This window comes from Miscanthus floridulus, chromosome 2 (genome assembly GCF_019320115.1).
Source record: "Miscanthus floridulus cultivar M001 chromosome 2, ASM1932011v1, whole genome shotgun sequence".
Taxonomy (NCBI): domain Eukaryota; kingdom Viridiplantae; phylum Streptophyta; class Magnoliopsida; order Poales; family Poaceae; genus Miscanthus; species Miscanthus floridulus.
In genome coordinates, this window is record NC_089581.1 from 28,704,120 (window position 1) to 28,717,437 (window position 13,318).

A 13,318-nucleotide genomic window follows, 5' to 3' on the forward strand; every position below is an offset into this window, starting at 1 on the left:
GGGGTTAGAATCAAATGAGAAAGGTCGAGATGTCCCTATCCGCTTCTAAGCGGAGTCGGGCAAGGCCGCTGGGGTACATCTCGGTTTTTCTCCCCTGGCTCTATTTGATGCGAGGTAGCCTCGAGCCCTTTGTGGGCTGGCCTTCAAACCTTGGTCAGTCACCGCTCATATTGAATGAGGTGGCTGCCACTTCGTGATGCGACACGAAGCATTAGGATACAGCGATTTGCATATGCAATGTTTGGATGTATGGATTCAATGTATAATCTAATTGAAAAAAAGCGGGGGGTCGGTAATGTTACCCTGGTGGCGTGAGCGATAGGAAGCTCTTACCAAGTATGTCAGTGCGGGGTTCGGGTCCGACGTTTGCGATGAGGTCAGTGTAACCTGCATAAGAATTATCATTTTTTGTTTCTATGTCATGGCGGCGATCCGGGCCATTCGATTGATTTAGGCGACCTGACAGCTTCTCCTCGAAGGAGATTCTGTACAAGGACCCCTCCTTACCCTTCTCGAGAAGGCGGGAGCTAAAGCTTGCGATGCGGGGAACTGTGAATTCAATTATGCTGGTGAACAAAAAACATCGTAGATGTCGGGGTGTAGGGTCTACCGGTTCGCCCAGTTGCATTCAAAGTTTTATACCCACACACTGTGCTTCTGGTTTTTAGACATAAGGAGGGGTTGGGTGAAGAGGATGTCTAAATAGGTAGACATTCTCGGTAGCCCCTGAGTGGTGTCCGTGCCCCTGCCATTGCTGGGGTGGGAAACTCGGTACTGAAATTAACACGCAAAGTAAGAAAATGGAGGTGCTTATCTTTCTACGGTCGTTCATTTGTCGTTTCTCCTAGGTCGTCCGATCGACCCGTGAGGCCCATTGGGCCCCCACTGTACGGGGGTTCCATCATCGGGTCATTCCATGGTCCTGCCTAGGGAAGCGAAGAGTCGCCTACATGCGGGTGTGCCTGGTTCTTGCGCCGGCGTGCATTAGTGGCGGGCCACTCGTAGGCAACGTCCTGTTTGACCAGGCGACATCTCATCGACCAGAGCATGTCCTGTCGGTTCAGGCATGTCCCCTTAGATTCCCGTCAGCATTGATTTCCCACCTACATTGAATAGGGGAAAGCAGAGAGTTTTTCATCCCAACCTTTCGCCTTTCCTCAGTTGCTGCGCCTCTTCCATAAATAGGGAGGGGGAGGGGAGTTCTCATCCCATTCTCTCGCCTGTTCTTGGGCCACTACCTTCTTTTCTTTATTTTCCACCAAATGCATTCTTGCGTCGTGGTGGGTGCTAAGTGAGAGAGGGTAATGCTAGGGAGAGAAAAACTCGTAGATCCGCTCGTGAATCTGGAGCGCGATGTCGAGCTGGAGGTCATCCAACGTAGATGAGGTGGTGCAGGCCACCTTTGATGAGAAGGGGCCACTACTGCCGAAGGAGGAGGGGCGCTAGAGGGTGTCGAGCGTCGTCGGCCTTGCCGTCGTTCATTGCGGCCTTTCCACGGTGGGAGACACCCCCCGCCTAGGTGCCGTTGTTAGGGTTGCGGCTGATGATGATGGCGTTGTCCTTGGATGCCCCGGGGAGGGCACCATAGTCGCCAACATGGCGCTTGACATTGTAGATGATGGTGCCCTAGAGGATCCCATGGAGGGGTAGGGCGTCGTCGATGGAGAGCGTGGCGCAGCGACCATAGCGGTGCTCGTTGTAGGGCTAGTCAGAAACTGTAATCGAATAAGTTTGTGGGGGAGCCCCCAAGTGAACAGTCTTTTGTATTTATGAATACATTAGTCCTTTTTGTGATGGGATCACTTTGTAAGCGGTGAATTTGTGCAAGAATGAACAAATTTTCATCTTTTGTTACGACAAATAGTTTTTCAGATTCCTCTTTTTCTGTAGAAGAGGTTTCGGTGTCTTCTGACCCTTCCCATGGTTTAGGTCGCAAAAACTAGGAGTGCAGGTGAATCAATTTTGATCATGCTGGTGAGCAAGGAGGTCATAGCCACTGGGGTGTGGGTTTCCCGCAGTCCTACCAGTTGTACTCAGAATTTGTTCCCGAAATCTTACTCCTTAGGACTTGTTATGAGAAGAATGGAAAACTTAGAGAACGTTTGCAGAGGTAACACATAAGAAGTGTTTGTAAGATAAACATACTTATATCGCTTATATCAGCCCCTAAGTGTGGTCCGACCCCTCGTAATTTGTAGGGGTTGGATATCACTAAAGATCGGGGATTTCTGAAGACAGAAACTGATAAAGGAAAGTATGCATTTATTAAGGGGAAAAGGGCGTAGCTGCTCAATGTTCCAGGCATTGGTGAAGACCTCATCGTCGATGGTTTTCAACTTGTAGGCGCCTGGCCGGAGTACTTCTGCGACGACGTATGGCCCCTCCTAGGGTAGGGAGAGCTTATGGCGGTCCTTGTTGCTCTGCACGAGGCGGAGAACTAGGTCCCCGACGTTGAAGGCTCGGTCCCACACCCGTCGGCTATGGTACCGACACAGCGCTTGCTGGTATTTGGTCAAACGAAGGAGGGTGATGTCGTGGGCTTCGTCTAGTTGGTCCATGGCATCTTCGTGGGATGCCTCGGCTCCCTATTCGTCGTATGCTCTGATTCTTGACGCTCCATAGTCAAGGTCCGTCAAGAGGACGTGATGTAGACTAGGCCCGATCTTTCGATAGGTATGATAGCGTTGATTGGTGGAGACTCAACGTTCATGATCTAGGCTTCGAACCAAGACTGATTCGGACCCCCACAACCATTACACTACTGCTCCGTTGGTTATCAACCACGCGAACGCGATTGACCTCGCCGAGAAGGCTTTCCTGCAAGCGAATCGAGAACACAAGCAAGAATGAGATGAATGCAATCTAAAATTACAAATAAATATGAGGCTTATAATAATGAGAAGGAGTTCAAGTCTTTATTCAAAAGGACTAATCGCCACAGGCGAACAAGATCAAGAACTAGGGCCCTGGTTCACAGCAAGCGGCCTTGGCGGTGACAGTTACAGCAAAACGACATCTGTTTCACGAGGAAATCAAGAACTAAACAAAACCCAAACCCTAAGGAGAGTGACGGCTAGTATTTATAGAGTCTTGGGAGTCACCCCCCTGGACGCGGCCCCTAATGGGCCCAAACATGATACACGGTCCAACGGACCAAAAGATGGTGTCGCAGCACCATAGCAGATTCTAGATGCTGACTTGTTTCGATGATTCCTGTTGATTCCGAAGGTCTTTTGACGTGAAACTACTTGGATTGGCTTCCTTATCAAATTAGCTTTCCAACCATATGTGGATCGTCATAAATGGAGTCCGGATGTGTCTTGGGTGACCAATTTAAGGTAGACTGGTCCTGGAGGCCGAGACAGACTCGAACTTGAGTTGCTTTGGGCCTCCACCTCGGGGACTCAAACCGAATTAGCCTTGGACCTCCTTCTTGACTTGGACACCCTTGCTAGCCTGCTACCCATCCATACCATGTGTCAAACATGGTCATATGCATGGGTGTCATGTCCTCATCAGGGCGGCCTCAGAACCGTAGACCATGAAGAAAGGCGTGTAACCGATGGCCCGGCAGGGAGTTGTCCTTAGGCTCCAGAGCACCGTAGGGAGCTCAGCGACCCAGCGTGCGTCGACCTTGTTCAACCGGTTGAAGATCCTGGGCTTGAGGCCCTATAGTAGCATGCTATTTGCGCGCTCGACCTGCCCGTTCGTTCGGGGGTGTGCGACGGCAGCCCAATCAACTCGGATGTGTTGTTCATTGCAGAATCGAATGAATTTCTTGCCGGTGAACTGCGTGCCGTTATCTATGATAATGGAGTTTGGTACTCCAAAGCGATGGATGATGTTGAGGAAGAACAGCACAGCTTGCTCGAATTTGATCGCGGAGATCGGCCAAGCTTCGATCCATTTTGTGAACTTGTCTATGGTGACAAGCAAGTGGGTGTAGCCCCTAGGCGTCTTTTTGAGAGGCCCAACCAGATTGAGCCTCCAGACCACGAAGGGCCATGTGATGGGGATCATCTAGAGTGCCTAGGCCGGGAGGTGAGTTTGCTGAGCATAGTACTGGCACCCTTCGTAGGTGTGTACGATTTGGTCGGCATCAGCTACTATAATGGGCCAGTAGAAGCCTTGTCGGAATGCGTTCCCAATCAAGGTTCTAGGCATGGCATGGTGACCGCAGACCCCACCGTGGATATCGCTTAGCAGTAGCTTCCCTTGTTCGACGGGAATACAGAGCTACAGGATCCCGGTGTGGCTCCTTTTGTAGAGTTCACCCTCTATAAGAACGAAGGATTTGGCGCGACGTGTGAGCCGTCGAGCCTCCGTCTTGTCCATTGGCAGTGTGTCACGGAGGAGGTAGTCGAGGTAGAGTGTTCTCCAGTCATCTAGAGGGTCGAGCTCTGTCGCTGGATCCTCTTCAAGCTCCATGACACCGGGGCTGGGCAGAGCGGTTGGTTTGTTAGCCCCCGTGGCTAGATCAGATGGGCCATCGTCAGCCCATTCTAACCCTTCATAGCGCACCGAGGGTTTGTGTTGGTCGCTGGTGAAAACGCCCATTGGCACTGGCTCTCGACTGGATGCCACCTTTGCAAGTGCGTCGACCACCTCGTTGAGGCATCTTGGGATGTGATTGAGTTCGAGGCAGTCGAACTTGTTCTCCATCTGTCGGACTTCTTGGCAGTACGTAGCCATCTTGGTGTTGTGGCAACTTGACTCCTTCATGACTTGGTTAATGACCAGCTGAGAGTCACCCCAAATGTCGAGGCATCGGATGCCTAACTCGACGGCGATGCGTAGGCCATTGATGAGTGCTTCATATTCGGCCACATTATTTGATGAGGGGAAATGGAGCCGAACCATGTACCTTATGCAGACCCCGAGGGGTGATACCAAGACCAGCCCTGCGCCGGCATCCTTTTTCATCAGTGATTCGTCGAAGTACATCATCTAGTACTCATGATCGATGACCATCGGTGGTGTTTGGACCTCGGTCCATTTGGCGATGAAGTCAGCTAATATCTAGGATTTGATTGCCGTTCGGGAGGCATATGTGATGCCTTGATCCATCAGCTTGAGTGCCCATTTTGCAGTTCTTCCTATGGCATCCTGGCTCTGGACAACCTCGCCGAGAGGGAACGATGTCATAACCGTCACGGGATGTGACTTGAAGTAGTGGCGCAACTTCCTCTTGGTGATGAGGACGGTGTAAAGGAGCTTCTAGATTTGGGAGTAGCGGGTTTTGGAGTCAGATAGTACCTCGCTGATGAAGTACATAGGGCGCTAGACTTTGAGGGTATGCCCTTCTCCCTCCCGTTCTACTACTAGGGCAGCACTGACCACTTGCGTGGTGGCCGCTATGTATAGCAGGAGGGATTCTCTGTCGCTCGGAGGAACTAGGATTGAGGGCTTTGTCAAAAGTAGTTTGACCATGTCAAGCGCCTCCTGGGCCTCAGATGTCCACTCGAAGCGGTCGGCTTTCTTTAGGAGCCGATAATGGGGGAGTCCTTGTTCGCCGAGGCGCGAGATGAATCGGCTAAGGGTGGTGAGGCACCTTGTGATTCACTGAACCCCCTTTATGTTCTGAATCGGGCCCATCTTTATGATGTATGAGATTTTCTCTAGGTTGGCTTCGATGCCACTCTTGGAGATGATGAAGCTAAGTAGCATATCCCTCGGGACCCCAAAAACACATTTCTCAGGATTGAGTTTGATGCCATTCGCCCAAAGTTTCGCAAAGGTTTGCTCAAGATCGGCAATGAGGTGGTCAGCCCATTTGGACTTAACTTCAATGTCGTCAACGTAGGCCTCAACGGTCCGCCCAATGAGGTCCCCGAAGCATCTGAGCATATATCGCTGGTATGTTGCTCTAGCGTTCTTCAGACCGAATGGCATCGAAACGTAGCAGAATGATCCGAAGGGGGTGATGAAAGATGTCGCGAGTCGGTCGGACTCTTTCATCGCGATTTGATGGTAGCCGGAGTTTGCATCAAGCAAGCAGAGGGTTTCGCACCTCGAGGTAGAGTCGACTATTTGGTCTATGCATGGCAAAGGAAACGGATCCTTTGGGCACGCCTTGTTGAGGCCCGTATAGTCAACACACATCCTCCATTTCCTGCTCTTCTTTTCATACGAGGACGGGATTGGCTAACCACTCTGGGTGGTGTACTTCCCTGATGAATTCGGCAGCCGATAGTTTTGCTATCTCCTCACCGATGGCCCTGCGCTTTTCCTCGTCGAAGCGGCGTAGGTGTTGCTTTACCGGCTTAGAGCCTGGATGGATTTTCAAGGTATGCTCGGTGACCTCCCTCGAATGCCTGGCATATCTAAGGGGTTTTCACGCAAAGATGTCTTTGTTGTCGTGGAGGAAGTCGACGAGCGCGCTTTCCTATTTGGAGGAGAGCGTGGTACCAATGCGTACCATTTTACCCTTAGAGCTGCTGGGATCTATAAGGACCTCCTTGGAGCCCTCTGCCAATTCGAACGACCTGGTCAACTTCTTTGCGTTGGGCGCTCCTTCAGCGACCTCCTCCTTGAGGGCGGCGAGCTCCCCGGAGGCGACGATTGCCATGGTGTGGCCACAGCACTCGACCTCGCATTCGTAGGCGCGCTAGAAGGAGGTGCCGACGGTGATGACCCTATGGGGCCCCGGCATCTTTAGCTTGAGGTACGTGTAGTTGGGGATGGCCATGAACTTCATGTAGCATGGACGTCCCAGGATGGCGGGGAAGGTTCCAGGGAACCCAACCACCTCGAAGGTGAGGGTCTCAGTCCTATAATTGAACTGATCCCCAAAGGTAATGGGTAGATCAATCTGTTTGAGTGGTATGGCCTACTTCCCAGGCATGACGCCGTGGAAAGGGCTCGGATTGGGTGGAGGTGCGTTCAGTCGATGCCCATCTCATCGAGCGTCTTTGTGTACATGATGTTGAGGCCACTGCCTCCGTCCATTAGAACTTTGGTGAGGTGCTTTGGGCCGATGATCGGGTTGACCACAAGCGGATACCTTCCTAGGTGCGGGACGACATCCGGATGGTTGATCCGATCGAAGGTTATGGCGGACTCCAACCACCGTAGAAAGGGAGGTGTGGCCGGTTGGGCCATGTAGACTTGGCGGCGTGCGACCTTCTGACGATGTTTGGAGTCGTAGGCCATTGATCCCCCAAAGATCATGAGGCAGCCATCTGGCATTGGAAAGCCATCGTCCTTCTCCTCGACATCGTCTGTAGCGGGGGCAGGTTCCTTCCCCTGCTCCCCTTTCTTGGAGCCTCCGAACAAGAACTTCTACATGAGGCTACAGTCCTTGAGCGGATGCTTTACGGGGAAGGCGTGGTTCAGGCACGACCCCTTGAGTATTTTCTCGAAGTGGTTCGAAGCGCCCTCCATGGGCTTCCAACCACCCTTGCGGTCAGCAGCAGCCATGAGTGGGCCCTTGCACCATTGCTTCTTATTTTTTCTTTTGCAGAACAAGTGGAGGTACCTTAGCCAGCACCCTCGTCCCGCCTTGCCTTGCCCTCGAGGTGATCGAAGATCGCTCTGACCGCCTTTTCTCCTAAGGCATGGCTGGTGGCGATGTCCAGGAGCTCCTTGGTGGTCCGCGGGCCCTTGCGTCCCAGCTTATGAACCAAGGACTCACAGGTCGTCCCAGACAGGAAGGCTCCTATCATGTCGGCGTCGGCGACGTTAGGGAGCTCGTTGCACTACTGGGAGAAGCACCAGATGTACCCACGGAGGGTCTCACCAGCCTTCTGGTGGCAGTTCTTGAGGTCTCATGGGTTCTCAGGGCGTTTGTATGTGCCCTGGAAGTTTCCCACAAATATCTCCTTTGGATCCGCCCAACTCTGGATTGTGTTGGACGGCAGGTGTTCCAACTATGCTCGAGCCAAATCGGCCAAGAATAGTGGAAGGTTGCGGATAATGAAGTCGTCATTATCCACACCATTGGCTTGATAGGCAAGCCGATAGTCTTCAAGCCAAAGCCTAGGGTTTGTCTCCCTAGAGTACTTAGGGATATTAGTAGGTGGTCGATACCTTGGCGGGAACGCAGCATTGAGGATGTGCCGGCTGAAGGCCTAAGGCCCTGGGAGGCCAAGGCTCGAGCTCCGGTCCTCGCTGTTGTTGTAGCGTCCGTCGTGTTGAGGATGATAGCTGTGGCGGGCTCCTTCCCTAGGGTCGCTGTAGGTACGTCTGTGGGCGTCGAGGGTGGTACGTGCGTCACGGTTGTGGCCGAGACATTGATGTACCGGGATTGCAGCGCGCCGCCCGCCGCCTTGCGGTGCTTGGTGGATCGATGCATCCCTGGCAGGACATACTAAGGGCATACGCTGGCTGGTGTCAGGCTCACATCGCCGAGACAACGAGCTCTCCGCCTGCTGCGCTATCGCATGCTCAAGTAGCGTGCGGATTTCGCGGTGGACCCTATGATCCTCGGGCATTGTGACCTTTGGAAGGCCATGGAGCAAGGCCGTTGCGGCAGCGATGTTCTGGCTCACCCGAGCAAAGTGGGGAAGGGTTTCATCATCGGCGATGATAATTCAATTTATGTCACAGGCCACAACGCGTGTGTGCCCACCATCTTCGTGGCGCCTGATCTCCTCATAGACCTCCACGTACTCCCGGACAAGCTATTGTTCGGCTTCGTCTATTTCCCGCTTTCGGGCTCTCAGCTGCTCCACCCCTACGTGAGGTGGGGCCGCTTTCCACCTCTCGGTTGCGCCACCGAGGTTGCCTATTGTCGACAAAATATGGTCGGCAGTCTACCTAGGGGTATGCCCAAGGTAGTAGATTATCGGCAGACAGATGCGCAAGCAACAAACAAGATGGTAACACAAGACAGACACATGGTTTTATCTAGGTTCGGCCGCCGTAAAGGCGTAATACCTACGTCCTGCATCTGATTGTATTGCTGTATGTCAATGAGAGATGTATTTTAGAGGGGTCCCCTGCCCGCCTTATATAGTCTGGGGGGCAGGGTTACAGATCTAGAAACTAATCCTAGCCAGTTATAATTGCCATAAGTGGCCGGATAAGGATTCCTATTCTAACCGACCAGGATCTTGCTTGATCTCCAAATCCGCCTTGACTCCTTGCGCGAGATTCTGAACAAATTGCCTAGGCCACGCGTCGTCTTCTAGTGGGCCGGACCCCCTGATCCGAGCCAGCCTAGGCCTAGCCATAAGGGTATAGGGGTTAATACCCCCATAGCTAGTCCCTAAGCACCATGTATTATGCTGCGACACATCGTTCGATCTCCTTTGAGTAATGCAATATGCCTTCATGTCATCTCCAATTGATTGAAACATTGACCAATCGAATGTACCAGCATTCTGATCAGAATAGAGAGCAGTAGACCACGATTATAGCCAAAGTTTCTAGTTGTCCAAAGAATGCATGGTGCTCTTCAAGAAAAAAGAAAAATATTTCTTTCCTTATCAAGTGTGCCTACTTGTATTTCTAAAAAGAAATGTAAGTGACCCTTAGACAGTAGTAATTCTGGCAATCAGTCAAAGCGTAGGGGTTGATAAGATAAACACATTCACCGCAAGGTGAAGTGTGCCCACTTAGTCCCTGAGCCTAGTAGTAGGTGACGTAGGCACGTGGTGCCAGGGTCTAAAAAAGAATTTCCACTGAAGTTAAAAATCCAATCGTCGTACAAGCAAAACGAGATGCACCGGCAGGTGCATCATACCGATGTAGTCCCCGAGCTTGCTGGAAGGCGAAGCATAAGCCTTGTAGCAAGGTCCGAATAAATGCCTCTTGACTGTATGTAAGTACAAATTACATGTAGCCAAGGAGAGCAGGCTCTGAGCAGTGGTCGGAACAATCCCCGAGCATGGTAGTGGTCTGGGCAGTCCTCGAGCACGGTAGTGGTCTGGGCAGTCCCCGAGCACGGTAGTGGTCTGGGCCATCCCTGAGCACGAGACGTGCGACGAAGAACCAAATACCACTTGTACTATTATTTGGTGTATTTATTTATCTTCTTACTCTGTCAAGTCCAATCTAACACATCTAGTCAAAAAAGTGGGCTGGTATAGCACATCATATTGCCTTCTTGTCCTTTCAAGCAAACAGTCACTTGGCACCTGTAAGGAGGTGCGTCAGTGTGGGCCCTCTCACACTGGTAACGAAGAGGCGCATACACTGATAACCAAGAGGCGCATAAATCGGCATAGATCTCGAGGTTGTGAAAACAACCATCTGCGGCGTGTGCGCACGTCTCCCAAGAATCTCGGGCAAACAAAATGGCAGAACTCTTGGTTAAATATAGTATAGAATTGGTAAGTTACTTTTTACCGAGCCCCATTACCATTTGCCACCGTAGCCTTCTTCTTCCTCTTGCCAACCCTAATACCTCCTAAATCATCACCAACCACTCCTCCACCGTATCCATTTTCATCAACAAGGCCAGATTCATGGCGAAAAGTGACGCCCAGAAGAAAGCCGGAGTCATGTCGAAGGAGTGGTGGAAGTCAAGAAGCAACGAGCAGACCATCGAAGACCTCGTCATCATGGGAGTACTCCACAACAAGCAACTCACGGGATGGCACGCGCTGGAGGGCGAGGGGTACCCCGATCCACAACTAGGTGAGATTGTGGTTTTCGAAGATTTCTTTAAGCAGGGTTTTGGGGTTCCAGTGCACCCTTTCCTTCAGGGGCTCTGTCTGTATTACGAGATTGGGATTTGCAATCTGTATCCCAACTCGATTCTTCTTGTCTCCACCTTCATTCATCTTTGCGAAGCATATGGCGGCTTCTAGCCCCATTTTGACTTCTTTCGCCATCTTTTCTGTCTGCGGAAGAAAGGAAGCGGCGGCTCGAAGATAGCCAGAGGCATGTACCTCAACCTTCGTGATGGGATGAAGGCCCAGTACCTACACTGCCCTTAGAACATGTCACTTGATGACTGGTACAAGAAGTGGTTCTACATCCGGGAAGAGCCAAACATGATCACACTGTGGGACGTGGGGTTCATTCCGGAGAAGAGGACCAGCTGGTCGGAGAAGCCTGAGCACCTAGAACATATCCCAGAACTACTTGGGATGATCCCATGGAAGAAACTGGATGGTCCGAGCGTGGTCAGGAACTTCATCAGCCGAAGGATCCAACCCTGCCAGAGGAGGGTACACCCCGGCTACAAGTACCAAGGTACAGCAGACCCAACGAGGACAAGGCAAGAGGCGCTCGACAAGATTGAAGTCAAAGCTAGAATTGGAGAGCTATTTAACTTAGCTGATCCAAATTATGTCAGATTGAGCGACATCGAGCACGCTTTCAAGCTCACCCATCCTCCCCCAAAGGTAAATCATCCTGCCTTGTACCCATAGTTTTATGTTGTAAGAGAAACTTACTGTGTTATCTCCTTTGTGCTTCCTAGATTAATGGTTGGGATAGAGCAACAGTGTTCGTGTCTCCACCCCCTAGTGTAGATTGGCCACAAGTTGCTAGCCCAACCGCCCAGACCAGCGCCGGGATTGAAGATGTCGACTAGGCCGTGCTCGGAGTTGGGGAGGAGGCAGCGGCCAAAGCTGCTGGTAAGCGGCTGGCGGCCAGCAAGCGTCGTCAGGCGATCTTTACACTGTCAGATGATGAAACAGAGGATGCAGACATCTTTTGACTCATCCCTCGAAAGAAGAGGAGGCAACTGGAGTCGATGGAGCAAGGTGGCTCCTCCGGGCCGATGGGACCCGCATCGCCAACCACTGCAGCATGGAGGACAAGCGGCAAAGGGGTCGAGCACCAAGCCCCGGCGCCGGTGCTGGTCATAGATGGAGACCAGGTGGCACCCACAGAGCACGTGGAGCAAGCATGGCCGAAGAGACACGCCTTCGCCACATCATTCCATGCTTCCAACATGTAAGTATTTGTAACCTTGATGTAAGCTTACAATTTATATTGAATACTATTGTCTTCTAAACTTATCTCGGATATATTAGGTCGATGTCCACCGAAAATCTAGACCAACTAGCCAGGAGCGGCGTGGCCCCGCCAGCAATGTCAGAGAAAACTGCCTAGCAGCCGACCATGGAGGAACCTATAGCAAAAAGTCCGCCGGAGCCTCAGCAGACAAGCGGCCAGACAATAGTCCCCGAGCAGGTGGTCGATGTAACACCTCTGGTGTTTTAACCTAATACTAAAATTTGACATGTCATCATGTGCATTGCAAAGCATTCATATAGTATAAAGTTTTGAATGCATTCACTAAATAAGATTTATTTCATAATGTTGTTATTCCATGTGATGTGTTTCAAAAACCCTAAATAAAGATCATGACCACAAGGGTCAAATTTCATGTGATCATGTGAGGCCATGTGTCATTTGACTCAAATAACCCTAATGGGCCATGTTACTGGTCAAAAAATCAAAATCTAAGTAAAAGGAAGACAAATCAAATTTGAATTCATATTCAAATTATAAAAGTCCTTTTTGCCCCTTTTGACTAATTCAAAATCCATGAGGAATTTAGGGTTGAGGCAAAAAGTAAAGTTGGAGATTATTTTATGTAGATCAACTTTGGTATTCAAAGTTTTTCAAGTTTACATATAAAATTTGGAGTAATTTTGAAATGATTCAAATGCTCAAATGCACCCCAAATTCAAATTTCAAAATGGAGGCAGAATTTGAAAATATTTCTAGAAGCAAAGTTGTAGAGTTTGAAAAATTGAACAACTTTCATTTTTGGAGATTTTCAACTTCTTTAGAAAATTTGTGAGTAATTTGAAAAATGAATGCAGTGGCAGTTCTGTAAATTTTTCAAAAATCTATCTCCACCTCTCTGCTTACCGCCGGCGCCACGCGGAGATCACCGCCGATCGGGTTTCACCGCTTTCACGCGCAGTGACACGCCAATATCTCCATGGCGAGTTCGCCCGTGTGCTGTCAACACCGTACGCCCTCCATCTTGCTATAAGTAGGAGTACGCCGTCGTCATTCGGAGTTTTCCCGTCGACTGCTCGCCGCCGGTGTCTTGCCCGCACTCTCGCAATTTGTCCTCACCGTAGTATCTAGGGCCAATTGCTTTGGCCAGAAGCTCCGCCTCATCTTCTTGCTCCTCCCAAGCCTGATCGCGTCGCTCCTGGAAGTCCAGCGCCGCCGCGCGACGTCGTCTTCCCCGAGTCCGGCCGGAGCTCCGCCATCCTCGGTCTCACGTGGTCCCGTCGATCTAGTACACCTCTACCTTCACCAAGTCTACCTACGTGATCACGGTGAGCTCCTGAATGTGAAGACCGTTTCGCTTTAGTCCCAACTACACCGTCACTGTGGTTACGCCGTTCACCGATGTGCTCAGCCCGCCATGCCCGGCGTGGAGGTGTCTCCTGTGCAC

The 13,318-nt window shown here is 51.1% G+C and overlaps 1 pseudogene; it reads right to left on the reverse strand.

Moving 5' to 3' along the window:
- LOC136536270 (histone H3.2-like) overlaps positions 1 to 6,568 on the reverse strand; it is a 14,426-nt pseudogene extending 7,858 nt beyond the window's left edge.
- Positions 6,569 to 13,318: the final 6,750 nt, after the last annotated feature.